Source organism: Phocoena phocoena, chromosome 9 (genome assembly GCF_963924675.1).
Source record: "Phocoena phocoena chromosome 9, mPhoPho1.1, whole genome shotgun sequence".
In the NCBI taxonomy this organism is placed as follows: Eukaryota; Metazoa; Chordata; class Mammalia; order Artiodactyla; family Phocoenidae; genus Phocoena; species Phocoena phocoena.
This window is the reverse complement of record NC_089227.1, coordinates 23,402,858-23,428,812: the sequence shown is the minus strand read 5'-3', so window position 1 is coordinate 23,428,812 and position 25,955 is coordinate 23,402,858. Positions and strand designations below refer to the sequence as shown.

The 25,955-nt window shown below is 37.0% G+C and overlaps 1 protein-coding gene across 2 annotated transcripts in view; it reads right to left on the bottom strand.

Moving 5' to 3' along the window:
- The window catches only part of LOC136128251 (platelet glycoprotein 4), a 58,882-nt gene extending 34,647 nt beyond the window's left edge, over nt 1-24,235 (bottom strand). The window contains exons 1-2 of one of the 2 annotated variants that reach the window (XM_065884035.1): nt 24,180-24,235; nt 22,595-22,765 (exon numbers count right to left, since the gene is read on the bottom strand). The gene's annotated coding sequence lies outside the window, so the exon portion shown is untranslated. The remainder of the gene's footprint in view (nt 1-22,594; nt 22,766-24,179) is intronic. The other variant, XM_065884036.1, reaches the window with a different exon arrangement.
- Nucleotides 24,236-25,955: the final 1,720 nt, after the last annotated feature.

Genomic DNA, 25,955 nt, shown 5'->3' with positions numbered 1-25,955 from the left:
TGTAGAAACAAATGGACTGCAATTCGTTAAAAAATTGGGACACGAAATCCCGAGGGTCAAATTCTAGTTTTGTTTCTATAACATCATGAATCTATTAAAAAATACAACTCAAAGATAAAATCATCTCTTTCCGAAAGATATTGTATTTTCTATATAAACACCACTAAAAATTATTCAATACTAAGGTTATTTGCAATTCTGACAGATGGAATATAAAATGAGTTAAACATTACAAGTCCATGGTTTCTGAGATGGATAGAGGTGTGTATTATTTGCCCCTTTCCAGATCTATGCCATCACCTAGTTAAGAATCTACCTGACCTTTCCCAGAATCATTCTCCTTTATTCAAGCAGCCCCACGGACTACAGGAAAGAGTTTCTGCAAGGGGCAAAGAGTCCCAAGAAAGTCCACTGGATGACCCAGGGGGCAACAGGTTATTCAATGTCTCTCTAAACCTGAAAACTCATTATTATGACTTCCAAGGACCCTGAGCCCAGAGATGTGAAGTCATGGGCAGACCTGGGTACTGCCTAGGCTCTGTCTGCTTTGAATTTAAAACTGAAGTGAGATAGTGTACACAGCCCACTGCTGTTGAGTCAAGTTCATCAGAAAACAAAAGTGTCAATAATTTTTTGGGTTGAATTGCATGGTTAGACAGTTCCTAGTCTGACACTGTCTGGATGATGCATAAGCAAAGGTACAAGAGTTACTCTAACATTCCTGCATATGTGTACTGATATTTTCAACAGAAAAAGATTGAGTTTATCTAATTTTTCACATTTTCTATTGGCCGACATACTTTTGTTACCTTGATATGTTTCCTTTTTTTTCTCTAAGAATAGGCAAGATATTTCACATGTGTAGTGTAGTCCTCCTTTATCAATGGCTTTGCTTTCCACAGTTTCACTTACCCATGGTCAAAAGTGGTCAAGTGAAGGTAACTAAACCTGTAGAAAGCAAAATCTTGGCTACAGGGGGACTACTTAGGGTTTGGTGCTATCTCTGGGTTCAGGCACCCAATGAGGGTCTTAGAAGGTATCCTCCACACCCGCGAATATGGGGGAACTACTTACTCGTGTTCATTTATTATGCTTCAGTGCCCTGTCACCATAAGTTAAGTATTGCTATTATAATTATACTTTAACCTTATGCTTCATACTACAAAATTACAAACACAAGTTGACCCTTGAACAACACGGAGGGGTTATGGACCCTGCAGGCAGTGGAAAATCCACATATAACTATACAGTCAGCCCTCCTTATCTGTAGTTCTGCATCTGTGGATCCAACCAACTACACGTTGTGGAGCAGGTAGTACTGTAGTATCTACGGAAAAAATTCTGTGTCAAAGTGGACCCACAAAGTTCAAACTTGTTCTGTTCAAGGGTCAACTGTAGTTTTATTCACCTGAAGCAAAGGAGGGACTAACAAATTAAGTAGGACATGAATTGAATACATAAAAGTTCAGGTTACTCAGGACATTCTATTCAAGAGCTTCATAAAAAAAGTGTAGTTATTCCCCACTCTCCTCTCACATGTAGCCATTTAGAGCACATAAAATTTGTGTTTTGCACACATGGTTTTCTCAGTAGTACAGCTTCTTACATAATAAAATTTATTTTACTTGCTAATATTAGATTAAGTTTTATTCTTTACTGTTATTTCTTCTTCATAATAAGACATTGAGGAGAGGACTGGCGGTGTGAACACAGCCTGCAGGGGGTTAGTGCACCACGGCTAGCCGGGAGGGAGTCCGGGAAAAGGTCTGGAGCTGCCGAAGAGGCAAGAGACTTTTCCTTCCCTCTCTGTTTCCGGGTGCGAGAGGAGAGGGGATTAAGAGCGCTGCTTAAAGGAGCTCCAGAGACGGGCGCGAGCCGGGGCTAACAGCGCGGGCCCCAGAGACGGGCATGAGACGCTAAGGCTGCTGCTGCCGCCACCAAGAAGCCTGTGTGCGAGCACAGGTTACTATCCACACCCCCTTCCGGGGAGCCTCTGCAGCCCGCCACTGTCAGGGTCCCGGGATCCAGGGACAACTTCCCCGGGAGAACACATGGCACACCTCAGGCTGGTGCAACGTTACACCGGCCTCTGCCACCACAGGCTCCTCCCGCATCCACATCCCTCCCTTCCCCCGGCCTGAGTGAGCCAGAGCCCCGGAATCAGTGGCTCCTTTAACCCCGTCCTGTCTGAGCGGAGAACACACGCCCTCCGGCGACCTACATGCAAAGGCGGGTCCAGATCCAAAGCTGAGCCCCGGGAGCTGTGCGAACAAAGAAGAGAACGGGAAATCTCTCCCAGCAGCCTCAGAAGCAGCGGATTAAATCTCCACAATCAACTTGATGTACCCTGCATCTGTGGAATACATGAATAGACAACGAATCATCCCAAATTGAGGAGGTGGACGTTGAGAGCAAGATTTATTATTTTTTCCCCTTTTCCTCTTTTTGTGAGTGTGTATGTGTATGCTTCTGTGTGAGATTTTGTCTGTACAGCATTGCTTTCACCTTTTGTCCTAGCGTTCTGTCCGTCCCTTTTTTTTAACTTAAAAAAATTTTTTTTCTTAATAATTATTTTTTATTTTTATAACTTTATTTTATTTTATCTTACATTATTTTATTTTCTCTTCTTTCTTTCTTTCTTTTTCCTTCTTTCTACTTTTTCTCCCTTTTATTCTGAGCCGTGTGGATGAAAGGTTCTTGGTGCTGCAGCAAGGAGTCAGTGCTGTGCCTCTGAGGTGGGAGAGCCAACTTCAGGACACTGGTCCACAAGAGACCCCCCAGCTCCACATAATATCAAATGGCGAAAATTTCCCAGAGATCTCCATCTCAACACCAACACCCAGCTTCACTTAATGACCAGCAAGCTACAGTGCTGGAAACCCTATTCCAAACAACTAGCAAAACAGGAACACAACCCCACCCATTAGCAGAGAGGCTGCCTAAAATCATAAAAAGGCCACAGACACCCCAAAACACACCACCAGACATGGACCTGCCCACCAGAAAGACAAGATCCAGCCTCATCCACCAGAACACAGGCACTAGTCCCCTCCACCAGGAAGGCTACACAACCCACTGAACCAACTTTAGCCACTGGGGACAGACACCAAAAACAATGGGAACTACGAACCTGCAGCCTGCAAAAAGGAGACCCCAAACACAGTAAGATAAGCAAAATGAGAAGACAGAAAAACACAAGGCAGATGAAGGAGCAAGATAAAAACCCACCAGACCTAACAAATGAAGAGGAAATAGGCAGTCTACCTGAAAAAGAATTCAGAATAATGATAGTAAAGATGATCCAAAATCTTGGAAATAGAATAGAGAAAATGCAAGAAACATTTAGCAAGGACCTAGAAGAACTAAAGAGGAAACAAGCAATGATGAACAACACAATAAATGAAATTAAAAATACTCTAGATGGGATCAATAGCAGAATAACTGAGGCAGAAGAATGGATAAGTGACCTGGAAGAGTAAATAGTGGAAATAACTACTGCAGATCAGAATAAAGAAAAAAGAATGAAAAGAACTGAGGACAGTCTCAGAGACCTCTGGGACAACATTAAATGCACCGACATTTGAAGTATAGGGGTCCCAGAAGATGAAGAGAAAAAGAAAGGGACTGAGAAAATATTTGAAGAGATTATAGTTGAAAACGTACCTAATATGGGAAAGGAAATAGTCAATCAAGTCCAGGAAGCACAGAGAGTCCCATACAGGATAAATCCAAGGAGAAACATGCCGAGACACATATTAATCAAACTGTCAAAAATTAAATATAAAGAAAACATATTAAAAGCAGCAAGGGAAAAACAACAAATAACACACAAGGGAATCCCCATAAGGTTAACAGCTGATCTTTCAACAGAAACTCTGCAAGCCAGAAGGGACGGGCAGGACATATTTAAAGTGATGAAGGAGAAAAAGCTGCAACCAAGATTACTCTACCCAGCAAGGATCTCATTCAGATTTGATGGAGAAATTAAAACCTTTACAGACAAGCTAAAGCTGAGAGAGTTCAGCACCACCAAACCAGCTTTACAACAAATGCTAAAGGAACTTCTCTAGGCAAAAAACACAAGAGAAGGAAAAGACCCACAATAACGAACCCAAAACAATTAAGAAAATGGGAATAGGAACATACATATCGATAATTCCCTTAAATGTAAATGGATTAAATGCTCCCACCAAAAGACACAGATTGGCTGAATGGATACAAAAACACTTGCTGTCTACAAGAGACCCACTTCAGACCTAGGGACACACACAGACTGAAAGTGAGGAGATGGAAAAAGATATTCCATGCAAATGGAAACCAAAAGAAAGCCGGAGTAGCAATTCTCATATCAGACACAATAGACTTTAAAATACAGACTATTACAAGAGACAAAGAAGGACACTACATATGATCAAGGGATCGATCCAAGAAGAAGATATAACAATAGTAAATATTTATTCACCCAACATAGGAGCACCTCAATACATAAGGCAAATACTAACAACCATAAAAGGGGAAATCAACAGTAACACATTCATAGTAGGGGACTTTAACACCTCACTTTCACCAATGGACAGATCATCCAAAATGAAAATAAATAAGGAAACACAAGCTTTAAATGATACATTAAACAAGATGGACTTAATTGGTATTTATAGGACATTCCATCCAAAAACAACAGAATACACATTTTTCTCAGGTGTTCATGGAACATTCTCCAGGATAGATCATATCTTGGGTCACAAATCAAGCCTTGGTAAATTTAAGAAAATTGAAATTGTATCAAGAATCTTTTCTGACCACAACGCTATAAGACTAGATACCAATTACAGGAAAAGATCTGTAAAAAATACAAACACATGGAGGCTAAACAACAGACTACTTAATAACCAAGAGATCACTGAAGAAATCAAAGAGGAAATCAAAAAGTACCCAGAAACAAATGACAATGGAGACACGACGACCCAAAACCTATGGGATGCAGCAAAAGCAGTTCTAAGAGGGAAGTTTATAGCAATAAAATCCTACCTTAAGAAACAGGAAACACCTCATATAAACAACCTAACCTTGCACATAAAGCAATTAGAGAAAGAGGAACAAAAAAATCCCAAAGTTAGCAGAAGGAAAGAAATCATAACGATCAGATCAGAAATAAATGAATAAGCAATGAAGGAAACGACAGCAAAGAACTATAAAAGTAAACGCTGGTTCCTGGAGAAGATAAACAAAATTGATAAACCATTAGCCAGACTCATCAAGAAAAAAAGGGAGAAGACTCAAATCAATAGAATTAGAAATGAAAAAGGAGAAGTAACAACTGACACTGCAGAAATACAAAAGATCATGAGAGATTACTACATGCAACTCTATGCCAATAAAATGTACAACCTGGAAGAAACGGACAAATTTTTAGAAATGCACACACAACCTGCCAAGACTGAATCAGGAAGAAATAGAAAATATGAACAGACCAATCACAAGCACTGAAATTGAGACTGTGATTGAAAATTTTACAACAAACAAAAGCCCAGGACCAGATGGCTTCACAGGTGAATTCTATCAAACATTTAGAGACGAGCTAACACCTATCCTTCTCAAACTCTTCCAAAATATAACAGAGGGAGGAACACTCCCAAACTCATTCTACGAGGCCACAGTCACCCTGATACCAAAACCAGACAAGGATGTCACAAAGAAAGAAAACTACAGGCCACTATCACTGATGAACATAGATGCAAAAATCCTCAACAAAATACTAGCAAACAGAATCCAACAGCACATTAAAAGGATCATACACCATGATCAACTGGGGTTTATTCCAGGAATGCAAGGATTCTTCAATATACGCAAACTGAACAACGTGATACACCATATTAACAAACTGAAGGAGAAAAACCATATGATCATCTCAACAGATGCAGAGAAAGCTTTCGACAAAATTCAACACCCATTTATGATAAAAACCCTGCAGAAAGTAGGCATAGAGGGAACTTTCCTCAACATAATGAAGGCCATATATGACAAACCTACAGCCAACATCGTCCTCAATGGTGAAAAACAAAGAATTTCCACTAACATCAGGAACAAAACAAGGTTGCCCACTCTCACCACTCTTATTCAACATAGTTTTGGAAGTTTTAGCCACAGCAATCAGAGAAGAAAAGGAAAAAAATGGAATCCAAATCAGAAAAGAAGAAGTAAAGCTGTCACTGTTTGCAGATGACATGATACTATACATAGAGAATCCTAAAGATGCTACTAGAAAACTACTAGAGCTAATCAATGAATTTGGTAAAGTAGCAGGATACAAAATTAATGCACAGAAATCTCTGGCATTCCTATACACTAATGATGAAAAATCTGAAAGTGAAACCAAGGAAACACACCCATTTACCATTGCAACAAAAAGAATAAAATATCTAGGAATAAACCTACCTAAGGAGACCAAAGACCTATATGCAGAAAATTATAAGACACTGATGAAAGAAATTAAAGATGATACAAATAGGTGGAGAGATATACCATGTCCTTGGATAGGAAGAATCAACATTGTGAAAATGACTATACTACCCAAAGCAATCTACAGATTCAATGCAATCCCTATCAACCTACCACTGGCATTTTTCACAGAACTAGAACAAAAAATTTCACAATTTGTATGGAAACACAAAAGACCCCGAATAGCCAAAGCAATCTTGAGAACGAAAAACGGAGCTGGAGCAATCAGCCTCCCTGACTTCAGACTATACTGCAAAGCTACTGCAATCAAGATAGTATGGTACGGGCACAAAAACAGAAATATAGATCAATGGAGAAGGATAAAAAGCCCAATGATAAACCCACACACATATGGTCACCTTATCTTTGATAAAGGAGGCAGGAATGTACAGTGGAGAAAGGACAGCCTCTCCAATAAGTGGTGCTGGGAAAACTGGATAGCTACATGTAAAAGTATGAGATTAGAACACTCCCTAACACCATACACAAAAATAAGCTCAAAATGGATTAAAGACCTAAACGTAAGGCCAGAAACTATCAAACTCTTAGAGGAAAACATAGGCAGAACACTCTGTGACATAAATCACAGCAAGATCCTTTTTGACCCCCCTCCTAGAGAAATGGAAATAAAAACAAAAATGAAGCAACTGACAAAGGAGTAATCTCCAAATTTACAAGCAGCTCATGCAGCTCAATGACAAAACAACAAACAACCCAATCCAAAAATGGGCAGAAGACCTACACAGACATTTCTCCAAAGAAGATATACAGATTGCCAACAAACACATGAAAGAATGCTCAACATCATTAATCATTAGAGAAATGCAAATCAAAAGTACAATGAGATATCATCTCACACCGGTCAGAATGGCCATCATCAAAAAACCTAGAAACAATAAATGATGGAGAGGGTGTGGAGAAAAGGGAACACTCTTGCACTGCTGGTGGGAACGTGAATTGGTACAGCCACTATGGAGAACAGTATGGAGGTTCCTTAAAAACCTGCAAATAGAACTACCACACGACCCAGCAAACCCACTCCTGGGCATATACCCTGAGAAAACCATAATTCAAAAAGAGTCATGTACCAAAATGTTCATTGCAGCTCTATTTACAATAGCCAGGAGATGGAAGCAACCTACATGTCCATCATTAGATGAATGGATAAAGACGATGTGGCATATATATACAATGGAATATTACTCAACCATAAAAAGAAACGAAATTGAGTTATTTGTAGTGAGGAGGATGGACCTAGAGTCTGTCATACAGAGTGAAGTAAGTCAGAAAGAGAAAGACAAATACTGTATGCTAACCCATATATATGGAATCTAAGAAAAAATAACAATGTCATGAAGGACCTATGGGTAAGACAGGAATAAAGATACAGACCTACTAGAGAATGGACTTGAGGATATGGGGAGGGGTAATGGTAAGCTGTGACAAAGTGAGAGAGTGGCATGCACATATACACACTACCAAACGTAGAAGAGATAGCTGGTGGGAAGCAGCTGCATAGCACAGGGAGATCAGCTCGGTGCTTTGTGACCACCTCGAGGGGTGGGATACGGAGGGTGTGAGGGAGGGAGACACAAGAGGGAAGAGATATGGGAACACATGTATATGTATAACTGATTCACCTTGTTGTAAAGTGGAAACTAACACACCATTGTAAAGCAATTATACTCCAATAAAGATGTAGAAAAAGAAAGCACATTTTACTCAAACATAAACAAAAACTAAGATATTGATATCTGTAATAACTTATTGTTTGCTTAAAGTACTTAAATTTAGAAAACAAAAAATAATCAAAGGTACAGGGAAGAAAACATATTTTTGAGACCAATAAGAAGGAAGAGAAAATAAGAAGAAATGTTTTAAGATATCACTAATCCCATAACTTTCTTCAGTCTCTATGGAGATCAGCTGTATCCTATCAGTTCACAGACATTAAGTCCTATTCCTTTTGTAGAATTCATGAGTATATGTACACGTGGCTGTTTCTTTTTTTGCTGTCATATCTACGAAATGTTTCTAGATGAACTTATGAGATTTATGCCATTATACTATGTTGGAAACCTGGTGATAGGAACTGAGACTGAGCTATAAGAAGCGTCTCCATTAGTAGGTCAGCAAAATAAAGTTCCCAGAGAATCTGTAATTATCCCCATGTGCAGATAGAGCTGTGTTTCCTGGGAAACTCCACTCAGAAAAGGCATGGCCCAGAGGTACAGTTTCCTGGGATGTGAACTACGAAACTTTAACATTTTCAGATTATAAGAGTATGTACTTGTACCATAAATGAGTGCCAGGACCTGGATGACATTTTCTAACTCATGAGTGAGTTAGAAATTTCCTATTCTCTCCATAAGCCTTCCTTCCACTTTTCCTTGGAATAGGAAACCAGATCACACACCTCTGTTTTCCACTAGACACACACTGTGATTCTTTTGATACACAGTCTTCCTCACCTAATAAATACAGTATCTGCCCACAAAACGCAGTTTTAGAGTTCTGGGGGTGGTTAATTCAACAATAGGTTGAATATGAATGATGAAAATTAGCTTTCCAAATTAAGTTCCTGCTCACACTCTTACTTTATATGATATCTAGGTGTGTTTACAAAGCCGTGATTCCCTAGCCATGAGGAAGATGCAGATTCACATCAAACTAGTTAAGTCAGTCATTTAAATCTGGTTGTGTTTCATTATGTGGAAACAGAAGGGAATTAGACTAGTACTTATTTTACACACAATCCCAACATATAAAGAGAGTTAAAAGAATAGCTATTCTGGTCAAAGTTGGCAAGAACTGTGGCCCTTTCCCCTTTCCAGTCACATCTCATTTGGGCTCTGAGTCATCCCCACAGAACCCAACGGCTATGTGGAAAATATTTAAATAACTAGATTAGGAGATCTCCGACACCTTCTCTTATTCAAGTTACCATAATCCTTTTAATTTGTATGGGCATTTCCATCCTATCAGGATATATGGAGCTAAACATATATAACAGAAAAAAGTTTATAGACATCTACAATACAAAACAATAATATACTTTACTAAATTATGCCTTTCAAATATAACAAGTTAAAACTTGTTTTGGTGGTAGTCTTACAAAATTAAAACAATAATTACATTGACTTCATTATTACACTAAATGTTCTTCTAGAAGCAAACCAACCTTTTTGGGGTAGTTTTTGGAGTACTTGAGTATAGAGATTACTATAGGTTTGAAATGATTCTCTTAGAGTCATGTCCGTTTAAATAGGATTATCTAGAGCCATTCTTTTGTTTGTTTGTTTGTTTTTGCGGTATGCGGGCCTCTCACTGTTGTGGCCTCTCCCGTTCTCTCCCGTTGCGGAGCACAGGCTCCGGACGCGCAGGCTCAGCGGCCATGGCTCACGGGCCCAGCCGCTCCGCGGCATGTGGGATCTTCCCGAACCGGGGCACGAACCCGCGTCCCCTGCGTCGGCAGGCAGACTCTCAACCACTGCGCCACCAGGGAAGCCCTAGAGCCATTCTTGATTGTTGAGTCCTAGATAGAAATGCTATTATCTCTTTTTTCCCAGCCCAACTCTTACTGTAAACAGTAGAATACTATAAGATTTGCAATTATTCTGAGCTTTGAATTCAAATAATTAGGTTCAATTCACAGTCTAACATTATAGTTTTCTGTGGCTCAGTTTTCTCTAAAATGTGTATAAATACATCATATATGGTTTAAAATGTCAAATAAAATTCAATGAGGTAATGAATAAAAATTCCTATCATAGCACATGTTATGTTATTTGAAATATTATGGAATATTATTTTGAACAATAACCTAATAGTAAAATGTTATTGCAAATTGGCCAAGTATTATTTTTTAAAAATCTAATAAATGTGTATAAGTTACACAAAGAAGAATGATTATTTCCAAAACTCTTAGGTTACAGTAAAATCTGATGAAATAGTTTATTCTTACGTATACCAGGATTTAGAATATTATGCAAATGAAAAGGCAGCTTCTAGGTTAGACTAATGCTCCTTGAAACTTTCAGCCATGACTTGGGCCAGTGAATTAAAACACGTTTGGATTAAATCAGAAAATAGTTACAGAATCCATTCCTTCAGGAAGAAAAAAAAAATCCACAAGTATTTTTTGCTAACATTTTCTTAAAAATTAAGCGTAGCAACTATAACTCCCAAAATAAATTCCAAAATTTTTAGTACACTCTGTCCAATACCTCTCCAGTTGTAATTATGTTATTCCTCCCAGCTTAACTTCTGATGAGTTTGTATTGGATTTATTGTTCCGGTCTCATAATGATTTTGGTAAATGAAAAAATTTCTATGTATTTTTCCTCTCATAAAATCCAGTCCACCACTGGACTCTCTACATAACAAAATTTTTTAAAATTATTATTTTGGTTATTTTTTGAACGAATACTAAAAGCACTGTTTCTTTTCCTAATTTAAAACTACACAGTCAAGGACTGAAAAGTACATGAAAAGATTTCAAAAACATCTTTCAATATGTTACAATTCTAGAAACTGTTAGAAATTTACTCTAGAGAATTTATGCCATTTACAGTTATGTATGAATTCACTTACTATAAATTAAAACTTTTAATTTCTCTAGAATGATTTGTCCTTTAAACTTTGTATCATCATTCAAGAAAATAATTTGCTGATATTTGTAATAAGCTTCCTAAATATCCAAAAACTTTAATTTTGTTATTTTATTCTGTTACCAAATTTTATATAATTTATAAACATTTATATAAATCAGAATCATTATTTGCAACTAATACAATTAACCATCCCCAGTAGCAATTACAATATCTTTGTTCATTTAAAAGAAAATGCTTAATAAGAATATATCTAAAACATGCACTGCATTTAACCATGTAGACAAAGTCAGGTTCACTAAAAGTTGTGAAATTAAGATAGAAGATTAAACAAAATAATGACTCTCTAAAATAATAAGTAGTTAACAATTGCATATTAGAAAGCATGCTGGCATGGAGTGGCAAGTCATTTATAAGAACTAATCCTACTATACTGGTTTTTATTTATGTTGATTTTCATTCATAATTTAAATTAAAAATCATGTATAAATAGCCTAAGTAGATAATGAAAGTTCTGCAATAACCAAATTGGATAGTACATCATTTTAAATATTAACAAATAAATATTTACAAATAAACATAAGATTTTAAACATCAAGAAACAAAATGTCATAGGCTGGTAGACAAGGTTTCAATATTTTTTTAAACATAAAAGGTAAGAAGACTGATAACTTGGAAAACAACACAAACCTACGTTTTAAAAAAAGCCTAATGACTTCAAGAAAACAGTTCCTGCTTGCTGTTGCTGTTCTATAACTTCTAATGGGTGTTTATATAGTAGTGTCATCTGCTATCATTTGGGAGATAGAAATCTTTTTACTTAAAAAAAAAATCATTATGACTTACCTTTAAAAAGGCTAAGAAGGATTTTTCAATCAAATGCTCCAACATTTGAACGGTCAATTCTTAGTAGGACCAAATGGTATTCTGCAGAAAACCCTACACTGAAATCCCCATTATAAAAAGTGTGAGTTTAAATATGCTTTAAGAAAAAAAAAAAAAAAAGAGACAGACAGACAGACGTCAGATCCCAGTGAGTGTTCTGTTGCAAGAGTAATTAAAACAACAAACAAACAAACAAAAAGCCCACACACATCCCACCACTGATATGGCTCCTACAGGTCTATTTTTATGTTCTGGTAAGGACCCATTACCTATATCTGAGATCCTCTGCAGTACTTTTTTTTTTTCTTTTGGCCATTTTCCCATCCAAGTAAGTTAGAGGCCAGAGAGACAAAAGGAACTAACTTGTTGAGTGGCCTCTAATATACTCTTTTACTACAGAATCATTATTCCAGATGATAAACTGGGCCCAGGGGTGGAAAGTGTAGATTGGGCAGAATTATCAGAGTCTAACTTTCCTGCTTGAAAACCTCATTTCATAAAGTTTAAACAAAGTGCACTTTTCATAAATCTAAAGTGTGTTGAGCCTAATAATTGCGAAAACGACTGGAGACTCTGTCAATCAACAAGGATAACAAACAGACGTTTATAAAAGGAAATAGCCTATTGTTCTAGCTGGAAGTTCTTCACTATTTATTATTTTCTCTTAGTTTTATAGAAGTTTCATGAGCACAGCAAAATCCTTCTACGAAAACCCCCCAAATTAAATTTCTCTTAGATCTCTTCAGATAAAAAGACAACTGTTACATAACATTTAAATAATTCTACTATTTAGGATGACCTTTTAATACAAAAAAGCATATACTAAAGTTACTTTAAAAGAAAGTAATTATTTTAAAATCTAACCAAATCTTGCACTTTGGGAGGATAAAAAAGACCCTCAATATTAAAAGTACATTTTTACAAAGAAATTCTCAGAAACATACAGGCAAAAATCAAAATCTTCAGAAGGTTAAACGTCATCTATCAGACAGATCAGCTAAATAAATGCCTCTAAGTCAGCCTTGAAAGACAACAACCTAACAGTAATAGGCAGAAATACATTTAGTTCATCAGATTGTATTTAAACCAGTCCTCATTGGATTGCTTGTGCTGTCACTTCTGGGCATGTGTTGGATCCTCTCATTTGCTAGCTGTGCAATACAACTGGAAAGGAATCCAAAGCACTTTTTTTCCTCTAGCATTGCTTTCTTTCTCCAGGATATTTTTACAGACACATTTATTTAAAAATTAATAAGCTATAAAAGTCTTCAGGTATATTAGAATTTTTAAAAAATATCTGATCATTTAATTACAATAAAGTAGAAATGGCCTTCTGTAATCTCATTATGATTGATGCTTTTCATTTAAAAAGAATAACTTACAGAGATTTCAGATAATTTAAAAAGATGATTCCCTTGTAATTGTGACCTTTTACCTTTGTGGTATTAATAAAAAGGTAGTATAAAAGCTAATTTAATAATTATTTTGATTAAGAGTATCTATTTTATTGTATTTAAGCTACTTTGATACCTTTCCTTCTCAGCCTTCTCACAGATACACACACATACACACACCCTCCAGTGTGACAATTCAGAAAGAGTCCACCAACATAGGAGTTCAGATGCCATTTTAAACAGCATATCTTAAATATATTGAAAGGCTAGTTAAATTGTTATTGTTTTAAATTTTGGTTGTGTCAGGTCTTGGTTGCAGCATGCGGGATCTTTCATTGCAGTGTGTGGGCTCTTCGTTGTGGCGCATGGGCTCAGTAGTTGTGGCACGCGGGCTTAGTTGCCCCGCAGCATGTGGGATCTTAGTTCCCTGACCAGGGACTGAACCCACGTCACCTGCATTGGAAGGCGGATTCTTAACCACTGGACCACCAGGGAAGTCAAGGAGAGTTAAATTATAATGAAAATTTGAACACTGTTAGAGAAAGATGATTCAGAAAAAATACGTGTAAAATAGATGCCTAAGCTGACACTGAACTTACTTGGATCACTATTTACTCAGTAGCCTAATGCCATCCAAATCCTCTCTCTCTGGAGAGGAAAATGTCACACCCTCCCATGAGCAGCCCAAAGAATCAAATTTACATTCCCAGAGGCAGCTGTTAAGTGTTCAATCCCATAGGCAACCGTTCTGAGTAGCTTAGCACACAACACACAGGAAATCTAGAGCTAAGTAAAATCTGCAACCGTATATCTATATTTTGAGCAAAATATTCACCTTGAACAAGGCAGAAAACTGCCGCACCCATTTCTGAGTAATGCATGGTGGGGTTTTCATTTTAAAAATATAATGTATGCGCAATATTTTGAAGGGATATTTTTCTATGAGGCTATACCTTGCCTTCTGTAAATCCACTACAGCACTAGACAAAATTTAGTAGAATGAAAGATAAAACTGTCAATATGCTTAAGTCAGCTTAAGCACAGTGCTTTGGGAAGTCGTTTTTTTTCTGGAAGACCACTTAGAATTTGGAATCAGACAGACATCCATGACTTCTGATGTTACCATTGCTAGCTATATTGACTGGGGATTAGGAGTTAAACAACTACTTACTCTTATTTTCTTAATCAAAAAATGGAGAATGAAGTCTTTATTGAATTTGTTACAATATTGCTTCTGTTTTATGTTGTGGTTTTCTGGCCGCGAGGCATGTGGGATCTTATCTCCCTGACCAGGGATCAAACCCACACCCCCTGCATTGGAAGGTGAAGTCTTAACCACTGGACCACCAGGGAAGTTCCCATATAGTTCTGTTTACTGTGCTAGGACACTAGTAAATAGCAGAAAGTGAAATGTAAAAGTATGTACTTTTTTTGGCAGGGGGAGTTTTACCAAATTTCTGTTCATACGTGTACACAGCAATGTGTGAAAATGCCTGTCTCACACTGGTTTACACTAAACTTTGTTTTTAACAAGTATTTATTTTATCGGTAAATATTTAATTGAGTGAAGGTTCACCTATTTTCTTAAGCATATTGGCATTTATATTTTTAAATATTTGTGATAATATCTTTGTTCATCTTTTTTTTCCCCTGTGGGTTTGTTTGTCCTTCCTTATTAGCTAGTAAGGCAATAGCCAGTCTTCTGACATTTGACAGTTTTTAAAACGTTTTTGACTATTTTAAACTTTATTTTTGTTGCATTTTTAAATTACTGACAATTTCAATTTTTATGCCATTAACTTTCACAGCAATTCCTTTTAGGTATTGTGTCATGCTTTGAAAGTCTTTCTCCAAGAATATAAAAAATAATAAACTTTCTTCTAGCATTTGTATGGTTTCAAAAAATCCTTTAGAACAGTATTTCTAGATGAGCTGATTCATGGAATTTAACACTTGTGAAATAAAAGAGGAAGAGTAAAGTACGTTGAGTAATTATAAACATTGCAACATATGTGAGAAGCAGACAATGTAGGCATAATAAGTGTTCTAGAAGAGGAATCACACAGCCCAAGTCCTGACCACAGCTCTTTTCATAATAATAGGTTTTGTGAACTGGGCAGCACACAGTCCTCATATTCCTGATTTCCTTTCTTGTCAAAGAGAATAACTACAGAGCCTACCTACAGCCTCAAGCTGAAGATCAAATCATATGTTAGATTTAAATTTAAAACGTAAAGTTGTATGCAGATTCTATATAGTAGATAAAAATTTTTAAGTGATTCATTTTTTTTACAGTCTAGCAAATGAAAAGAATTTTGGTATCATCTGCTTTGCAATTCTAGATTGTATGTGCAATCAAAGACCTATAAATTATGATGATGATAAGGTAACAGAGTTAACATGTATTGGGGGCTTGCTGTCTGCCAGTTGTTGAAATAAGTGTTTCACGTAAGTTATCTCATTGACCCACCACACCAGCTTACTATGTTCTTTAGACAACTAGTTGAGGTCACACAGCTAGCATGTGCCAAAACAAGGATTAAAACCCTGAAAGACTGACTGAAGAGCCTATACTCTTTCCCGAAAGAAAAAATATATATATATAAATAAGTTCTTGATCAATACCTCATTTACGTATTCTTTTCAACCCAGTTGTTCAAATTGAATAACAGTTATAAATAACGTCCTCTTAGAAAATGATATCTAAGTACAATAAACAAGGAATGAACAGTGAACATATTCTGTAAGTGGCAGTTAACAGAATTATTTTGAGATTAGCTAAAACAAAATTCATTCTGAAGACCTATAACACATAACACTGTAAAGTATCTCAAAACATTAGTCACCAGTGTAAAACCAAGGCAAAATTCGTCTTATCACTTTAATCCTTGGGCTAACTAATCGTGAAGATCTATACACACACACATATTTATGCCCATGCATACGACACCTGATTGTGTGCGCTATACAAACAAATACCTAGTTTTTCAATTGCTGTCTTACATTTATGGAAGTATTAAACCAGTGGCAGGTTCTACCTGCTTCATGTGGTGAGGAGGGCCTTCACATGCAGGAATAAAAATAAATATATATGTACATAACCTTAAAAGAGAATATTAAATGCACAAGACATAGCAGTACACGGTAATGCCAGCGAAAGCTTGAGAGATTAAAATGGAAGTTTTTAATATCACGTTTAAAGGAAAATTTCAAAGGACGTCATTAAAGGTAAAATGCAGAATATCAGGGTCATTAAAGTTTAGACTTAAGCTATGTTGTCTAATGAATAGAGCACACAATGAAAGTAAACTTACTGCATTAGTGATATAAAGTAAACTTCCCCCTATGTCTCATAGAAGTCATGGTAGGAGCTGTGTGTAAAAGACAGATTAAAGAGAGAGCACCTCTGTATATGTGGATAGTCTCATGTGGGCTGGGCCAGATCAATATGTAAATTTCACAGGCCTTCTAAATATGTTGGCGCACCTATCTTTACTTGAACTGTTTGCAAAACAGACTTAACTCTCTAAGGAGAGTGGGGGAAAGTCAACATTTAAGCAATACTAAGAACCTTAAGGAAGTGTTAAGATCAGCATAGTTGTCAGGACAATTTGTGTTCACACATTAGAAAGGAAATTATTAGGGGGAAAAAACAGAAATCTTCAGGTAAAAGAATAACTAGACCTCAAAGCATGTTGTTATGAAATAATAAGAAAAAAACAATAATCAATTACAAAAATAAGCATTTAGCTAACCAAATACCAGAAAAAGGTTGAAAAAAATTATGTGAGCAATTAATTTATAATTTCACATGGCAGAAATATAAAATTCATTGAATTGAGGGTACAACAGAGTTTTGTGTTGAGAAATGTCATCTACACTATAAATAGTCCCTGAAGTGGGGTCTTAAAAAGGAAATCAATAAAATAATTTTAAGAAGGGTTACAGAAATCAATTTATACATTCACATTAGCTGATGGCTTGATCAAGGTGATATGCTATGAAAGGCTAAAAGAAGCTTTCATTGTGATGAATGTATAAAACCAGAAAAGAAATCAGAGGAATAATGAGACTTAAAGTGATTTTGTTCCATGTAGTAAATAAACAGACATACTAACCATACTCTCTAGGCTGTCTTTTAAACAATTATATTGACATCTATGCCATCTGACAATCTGTTAAGTTCGGAGATACACAGCACTTGGGTGTCAAATTCCTGAAAGAGTTAAACTCACATAATGCATGCATAGGCACACACACGCACGCACGCACGCGCGCGCACACACACACACACACACACACACACAGACACTTTTCCAGGGACATGGAAGCATACCTAATTAAATTCTTTTTTAAAGCTGAGAAATAAAATACTTTCTAAGAAGTATGTCACGTAACAGTAATTTATCTTAGAAATCACCACACAGGAAATAAGATATTTCTGATGCCTTTCTTTTTCTGTTTGTTTGCTTGAAAATGGAAAAGTTTGATCCCTCTGCCCTGAAACTTTGAAGAAACATTTGTCACAAACCTTGCATTTGAGTGGCACAGCAGCTTCTGCTAGAAGCTTTAAAGAAATATTAAACAGCCTATCAAACCCTATAGTGAAATCAAATCATCATTTTCCAGGTTGGTGCTCAGTGGGCTTAAGGGAAGGATTTGCTCGTGGATAAGCCAGAGTTTTCTGTCTTCCAAGAGACCAAAGGGTTTGGTTTAGAGTGCTGCTTCTGAAATGAACTCCTTGGAAGAACTTGAAATAAATTCTTAAGATTTCCAAGAATCCATAAGGATTCAAAGTGGGAACATCCTGCTCTAAATGTATTTTTTAGTTTGAACAAAGCCTCGTGTAATAGTCTGTAAAAACAAAACAAAAACCTGGGTAACACACATACATACCCACATATAGAGTGTATGGGTGTGTGTGGCTATATATCTATCTAATATATCAAATAAAACTTCCAGAAGCAAATATTTTCCTGGAAATGCTATACATCATTTAAATTTCTTTCTATATATCTTATTTTCATGACTATATTCTATAAATCATAAACGTTAAAATCCAAACAGAATAAAAGTGACCGACTACTATTCTATCATGCATAAGGTAGATATCATAAAAATTCAGAATTCTAAAATATCAGAACCCTGCAACTGTTCTGCATGTTTCTCTGTGACAGTTGGTTATCCGCTTGAATGAAAGAAATGACAACTAGTCAGGGGTACAGCAAAACCTTCCCTTTAGTATCTGCACACTTAAACTTTGAATAATAGAGAAGTTCAACTTACCTATTAAACTTCATTTTAGCCCTAACGTTTTAGTAGCATCATTAAAGTTTGTTTCACATTAGGGGGCACTGACAATGGACTTGATAAAGGAATTTACCTTATGGTTAAGTAGAAAGAAATCTTCTATTCTGAAGTAGGTTTAAATAACATCAGCTGTGTCTTTATGCAAGTGTCTGTCATCCTCATCGTTCTCCAACAAGCGACCAAGGACTCAAATCATGTTCATTCTCACCATCCCCTTTCAGATTCCGGAAAGTTGCTCTTCTCTTTTGTCCGGAGGTTGTGACTTAAGTAAACAGTAGCAGATTATGGAATCTGAATTGCTATGGAATGTCACCCTAAATGACTCTACTGGTCCTCCTAGTTTTGCACTGGTTGATTAGTACATTTATCCTCAGAGATTGCTAACACAACTGTTTTCCTGGCTTTCAGGGCCCAGGGCCCTCAGTTGTGGTATTTAGCAAGCAAACTGTCTTACTCCACATTGCTTCCTGTTCATGGGTAAAGATACAAATGTGAATCGAGATGTTTATGTTATCCAAGTGTGTTTCAGTGTACTCTGTAGTACACCTTTTGTTAAGGACACAGGGCTTTCCTGTTGAGAGTGAATACGCTGAGATCCTCATTGTTTTCCCAATCTGTGTGTACAAGGCTTGGGGCACCATCCTCCATGCAGTCCAAGGACTAAAAACATTTTCTGGACATGATCCAAGACTGTTGCAGGCCTGTTTTTCCTTTCATTTTCTACAACTCCTCAGGGAAAACTGGATAATCACAGTAGGTTGAAGAAATGAGGACTACAGCGATTAATATTTGGAGGTGAAATAAGCCCATAAAAACCATACCATTTCATGCAACTCAAAATTAAAAACCACTAAATATTTCCCATGTTATAAATAAGTCTGTCCCAAAATATTATTTTTATAAGTTTCAGTATAGACTTCTCTCCTCCACAAGATTCCAGTTTTCATTTTTCCTTCTTTTCTTCCTTGGTTTACGTTGCATTTATCTGTCCTAGCTGATTTTTATTTGACATCTCATTTTTATCTTTCTAATAGTTTTTCAAAATTAAATGTGGTTTTAGGTATGTAAGTTTGAAATTGCATCCAAATTAACTTACTGCAATTATACTTACAAAATCACAGCTATTCCTAAATTAGCAGAAACCATGAATTCATTTGTTCCTTCACTCTTTTATTTTTCGTAAACATCTTTATTGGAGTATAATTGCTTTACAATTGTGTGTTGGTTTCTGCTTTATAACAAAGTGAATCAGTTATACATATACATAAGTTCCCATATCTCTTCCCTCTGCGTCTCCCTCCCTCCCACTCTCCCTATCCCACCCCTCTACATGGTCACAAAGCACCGAGCTGATCTCCCTGTGCTATGCGGCTGCTTCCCACTAGCTATCTATTTTACATTTGGTAGTGTATATATGTCCATGCCACTCTCTCACTTTGTCACAGCTTACCCTTCCCCCTCCCCATATCCTCAAGTCCATTCTCTAGTAGGTCTGTGTCTTTATTTCCGTCTTACCCTTAGGTTCTTCATGACCTTTTTAATTTTCTTTCTTAGATTCCATATATGTGTGCTAGCATACGGTATTTGTTTCCCTCTTTCTGACTTACTTCACTCTGTATGACAGACTCTAGGTCCATCCACCTCATTACAAATAACTCAATTTCGTTTCTTTCTATGGCTGAGTAATATTCCATTGTATATATGTGGCACATCGTCTTTATCCATTCATCTGATGATGGACACTTAGGTTGCTTCCATCTCCTGGCTATTGTAAATAGAGCTGCAATGAACATTTTGGTACATGACTCTTTTTGAATTATGGTTTTCTCAGGGTATATGCCCAGGAGTGGGATTGCTGGGTCATATGGTAGTTCTATTTGTAGTTTTTTAAGGAACCTCCATACTGTTCTCCATAGTGGCTGTATCAATTTACATTCCCACCAACAGTGCAAGAGTGTTCCCTTTTCTCCACACCCTCTCCAGCATTTATTGTTTGTAGATTTTTTGATGATGGCCATTCTGACTGGTGTGAGATGATTCCTTCACTCCTTTTATTAGATACACTCACATTATCCACTTAATGGGTATTTCTGTTTTGAAAGACACCTACCTCCTGATGGCAGTTCAATACATAACCACGGGTTTCCAAATATTACCAAAAAATACTTTAGTTATAACTGAACCCTATTCTGCCACTTATTCCTTTAAGCTCATATTTATTTACCATCCTGTGTAGTAGAAAATATTTAAATTCTTCAAGCTATGAAACTAAAAAAAATAAAGATTAAACTAAATTTGTACTGTTTACTAAACTTTCTCTGGCTTATTTGCCATGTCATTTAGGTTAGGGAAAAAATGCTGTGGTGATTTTCCTTTTTAAGTCTTTTGGTGCAATTAATTACAGGGAAAACCTTTTCTTTCTATGATAAAACATTCTACCATTGAAGATGTCACCCTTTCAGGCAATCTTCCTCCAATCTCAGGTGAATAAAATTAAAATTGAAAATAGACAATATCTGTTTTTTGAAAAATTCCAACATGCATGTGTTAAGACATGTTTTAGGAGATTGGCTTCAATTTTTTAAAGCTGAAACATAATGAATAAATATAACTAAGTTCATCCATTTTGATTGACTAAGTCATAATCTGGATGGGACATTTCTACATGCTTAAGAATTTCCCATTTTGATTGACTAAGTCATAATCTCGATGGGACATTTCTACATGCTTAAGAATTTCCCAGAGGAAAGGAAGATAGTAATGTTTCTTCAAGAACTTATCCTCAGATCCTTAGTACATCCTGTGTAGTGAGAAGCAACTAGTGTTCCGGAAGCCACAAGCAGCTGACTTTACTTTCAGAGATGCGCCTCAATATTGAGTACAGAAGGAAAGATTCAAAAGCTACCTCCAGGGCTTCCCTGGTGGCACAGTGGTTGAGAGTCCGCCTGCCGATGCAGGGGACACGGGTTCGTGCCCCGGTCCGGGAAGATCCCACGTGCCGCGGAGTGGCTAGGCCCGTGAGCCATGGCTGCTGAGCCTGTGCGTCTGGAGCCTGTGCTCCACAATGGGAGAGGCCCGCGTACCGCAAAAAAAAATAAAAAAAAGATTCAGTAGCCCAAGTCAGGTATACCAAGATGATGACTAAGTTTCCCTAACCTGTGGGTAAAATAAAATTGCAAAGTCACCTCTCTAGCAAGTCACAGTGACCACTTGCTGACTAGATCCATTCCAGGAATGCCCCAGTAGAAACTGCCTGTGACCTCTACTGGTTACTGTTGACTATAAGAGATGGGAGAGGATAGATTCTTCTTTCTCCACGACTGGGAAGACAACCACTCTGCCTTACAATCTTAATATAAGAGACTCCAAAACATATATAATAATATTCATTCTAAGTACCTCTTTGGGTAAAAGTGGCCATCTATAATTTAACAGTCTTCCTGGGCATATATCTTCTCAAGAATAAAAGGTAGCCGCACATGAATTTGCCCTTTTAATATGGTGCTCTACTAAGATATTCCATCCTTGCACGTATACAAGCATAGGTAAGTTGGAGGGTTTGGACAATTTCAAATATTTTTGAATGTCATCTTATCACTTAGTATTGTAGTTATTACTGACAAGATCATAGTAAAATTACAACACCTGACCAACTCCTTCCATTTTCTTTTAGACACAATTTCTTATCTAAAAGCTTGGGACAGGGTGCCTGAATGTCTATACCATCTCATATATTCTATTCCTTAAGAGAAGAGAAAAATGCACGTATAGCTTAAACTGGACAAGAACAAAGCAAAACTCAGAGCAAAGTAAGAGATTTTAGTATTGCAGGCACTGGTCTTGAGTCCTACACTGTTAGGCTAGATAACTTCACAGTGATTATATAGGTGTAATTACCAGTTAGAAGTCCGATGAAAAAGTGCAAGGCCACCAATGTCAACGCACTTTCAAAATGCTGGTTGGAGGATACGGAATTAACACTGATGACTCTGGTTGTGTTTGCCTTAAGTGCTGGGTCAGGTCATCGCTGTACATCAATCAGCCCCACCTCCAAGTATCCAAGAATGGCTGTGGAACTTTGATTGACCCTCCAGTGAGGCAGTGGGATTCCTAAACCAAAGTAAACCCTGCAGCCTATATTTGCCACGCTCTCCAGCTTGAAAATAAGCTGCTCTTCCCCCTGGTTCTTTCCTTAAAAAAAGAAACAATTACTCTGTGACATTTAAAAGAACACAGAAGCAACTCCTTCTCCAGGGATATCCCTACTTATTTTCTCATAGCAATTCCCTTGACTCTTTTCATCCTTCGTCTTTGTTTAGGACATTACAGTCTTCCTAGGAACCACATAACAACATGCACACTGGTCTTTAGGATAAGAAACAAAGCATCAGGGAATATTCTAGTTTGTGGAAAGCTGGAGATGCTAGCAACATTGGGCAGGATCTTGCAAAATGAGCAAGTTCAGGTTTACGATAGTTATGACATTCTTTTGCCATGTAAGATTACCAATATTTGGTGAGTATGCTATTATGTTTGCAACTCATAAGAATAAAGAAACTAAGACAAAAATAAAGGTATTCTAAAAGCAAATCAAGCCATTACAGTATATGCTACATTAGACCAAAAAATGTATGATTTTCTCCATATCTCTCAAGGTAATAATTCTGTAAAGGTTAAAGTTGATGACATGCATCCTCATACACACACACACATACTCAATGATTATTCATGATGTGGCCACTGTGTGCCTAGAATCCTGTCACAAAGAAGAAGAAAGCATGATCCCTACAGGGAGGTTTTCTGTAATGAACTTCAAATACTTGCATATAAAATGCAATGAGGGAGTACTGAATACTTTTAATCTACCATCTCGAAATGGGCAGCTACCCTAGTTGTGAATATTCATTCTAGAACTGTTTACTTAGTGTGTAATCAAAATCTGTAATTTAGTTATCTTTATCTCCTAAAATCTGGAAATTTTCATAAATGTAACAATGAGGTTTTTACTGCTGGAATTAATGGTCTCAAAGATTTACGAATTGGCTAGAAATATTACTGGCCTAAGTCTCTACCCTTACATTATAGGCTATAAAAACCCACTAAGCCCAGTTCAGAAATGGCCCATTGTCCAGCTCTTGATTTCAGGGCATTCCTGGTTGCCTGACTGGGACTGGATGGTTAGCTGAATTCTGTAGTTCGTATGTTAAGTCTGTGCCTCTGAGGAATCTTCCATGCAAGAACTACTGGGATACTTAAAAGGACTGGGTGGGGACTTCACAGAGCACGTGGAGCAGGTTGGGTTCCTGCTGGCTACTTAACTCCTTCCATCAGAAGCCAATTCTGAGAAGGTTTCTCTGTAGCTGTCTTTCGAAGAGATCTATAGCTCACCCTACTGTTGTTTATTGGAAGCTACCAATATTTACCAAGATAACCCAATAATAGTGTGTGCCCAAATTGGCTTGGATAGTTTAGCAATGCTTACCTTCAAGGAGGTCATATATTAGAGGTGTAGCTCAGGCACAGAGGACAATTCTACATAAAGATTCCAGTGTAAACAACCACAAGTCTCCAGGCTCACAGGACATTCACATTTACTCAGATATAAATAGCCGTGACAGTTAGTTCAAAGACCTTTTACCCACTTCCATGTATGACACATTTTTTCTCTCTCTCGTTTGTGACCTTTATGCTACAAAATGTGAAGGAATTTTAAGAATCATCTAGTCTTAATCATTTAGCAGATGAAGCTTCAGAGGTCTGGGGAAATGCTCTTTTTACACTGCCCTAGTGGCAGTTAAAAAACAAAACTCCTCAGCTAGAATATTGCTCTCTTTTTCTCCTTTTCACATATCTTGTCCCAGGATCTGGCCTGATATTTGCTAATGTATTACTTTAGCTTTTTTGTGTATGTCATTGTACTCTGTTCTTCTTCAGCAGTGCTAGTCAGTTTAATATTAATTTCCTGGATAACTGGAATAATTTACAACTCTCTGATTCCCATACACTGTACCCTGTTACTAGAGTGAAGTTAGTTTTTTAAAATTATTCTGGTTCCAATGCTCTTTTGGTTTTTTAAATTTTACTTTGTTTTAAATACGTTTTTTAAATTATTTAAATTAAGTTATTAAATATAAAAGTAGAATACTATTTCTTCTCCCATATAAGGACAACTTGAAAAGTTCTAAGAAAGGATAAGGGGGAGGACAAATACTTGTTAACATATTATCATGCTAAATGCTTCCATGTCATTATTTAAGTCTACAAAAAATTCTATAGGGCTTCCCTGGTGGCGCAGTGGTTGAGAGTCCGCCTGCCGATGCAGGGGATACGGGTTCGTGCCCCGGTCCGGGAAGATCCCACATGCCGCGGAGCGGCTGGGCCCGTGAGCCATGGCCGCTGGGCCTGCACGTCCGGAGCCTGTGCTCCGCAACGGGAGAGGCCACAACAGTGAGAGGACCGCGTACAGCAAAAAAAAAAAAAAAAAAAAAAAATTCTGTAATTAGGTATTGTTAACCACATTTTTACAGAGGGCATAACTGACAGAGAAAATTAGAAAAATTAGAGAAATGCTAAGATTTCCAGGATTTGTATGAAATAGGTCACCTTGGGTTTTATGCACCCAGACAAGTAATATCAAAGATTAGTCAGAAGACATAAGGATGCATGATCATGTAAGGCATTTTCTTGCCCATATCTAAATCCTTACCTTGTGTCAATATAAATCTCCCAGCAAATGCATTGTGCTATGCTACTGTGATGTTTCAGAATTATTTTCATATACAGATTATAGTTAAAATAACTCATTTGTTCACAAAATTACTTAATTTAATAAACTATTCCTCCTTGCACTAGATATTTCTGGGTCCAGAAATTATGAAAATAAAATAAATAAAACTCTAGCTTCATGGAATGACAGATAGACATATAGAAAAATTATTATAAAATCAAACAATAGATGGCCTAATGGAAGGTTTATGGTACAGTGGAAAACCTACAGAGTGGGGAGGTTTTAGGAGAGATGACAAACTTCTCAGAGGACCTGATATTCCAGCTTCTTCCTCAAGTATGAGTCAGAGAACAATTACCATGTATTGGCTAACACAGAGAACACACTGGCTAACATAAAGGCAGAGAATATTTCTCCATCTTTTGAAGGATACGGGAGTTTCTACCAGAAGCCAGTGACTTCAAGGAAGAAAATGTGAAAAGTTGCTGTGGCAACATCAAGATATATAAGATTAGAGGAAATTCAATGCAA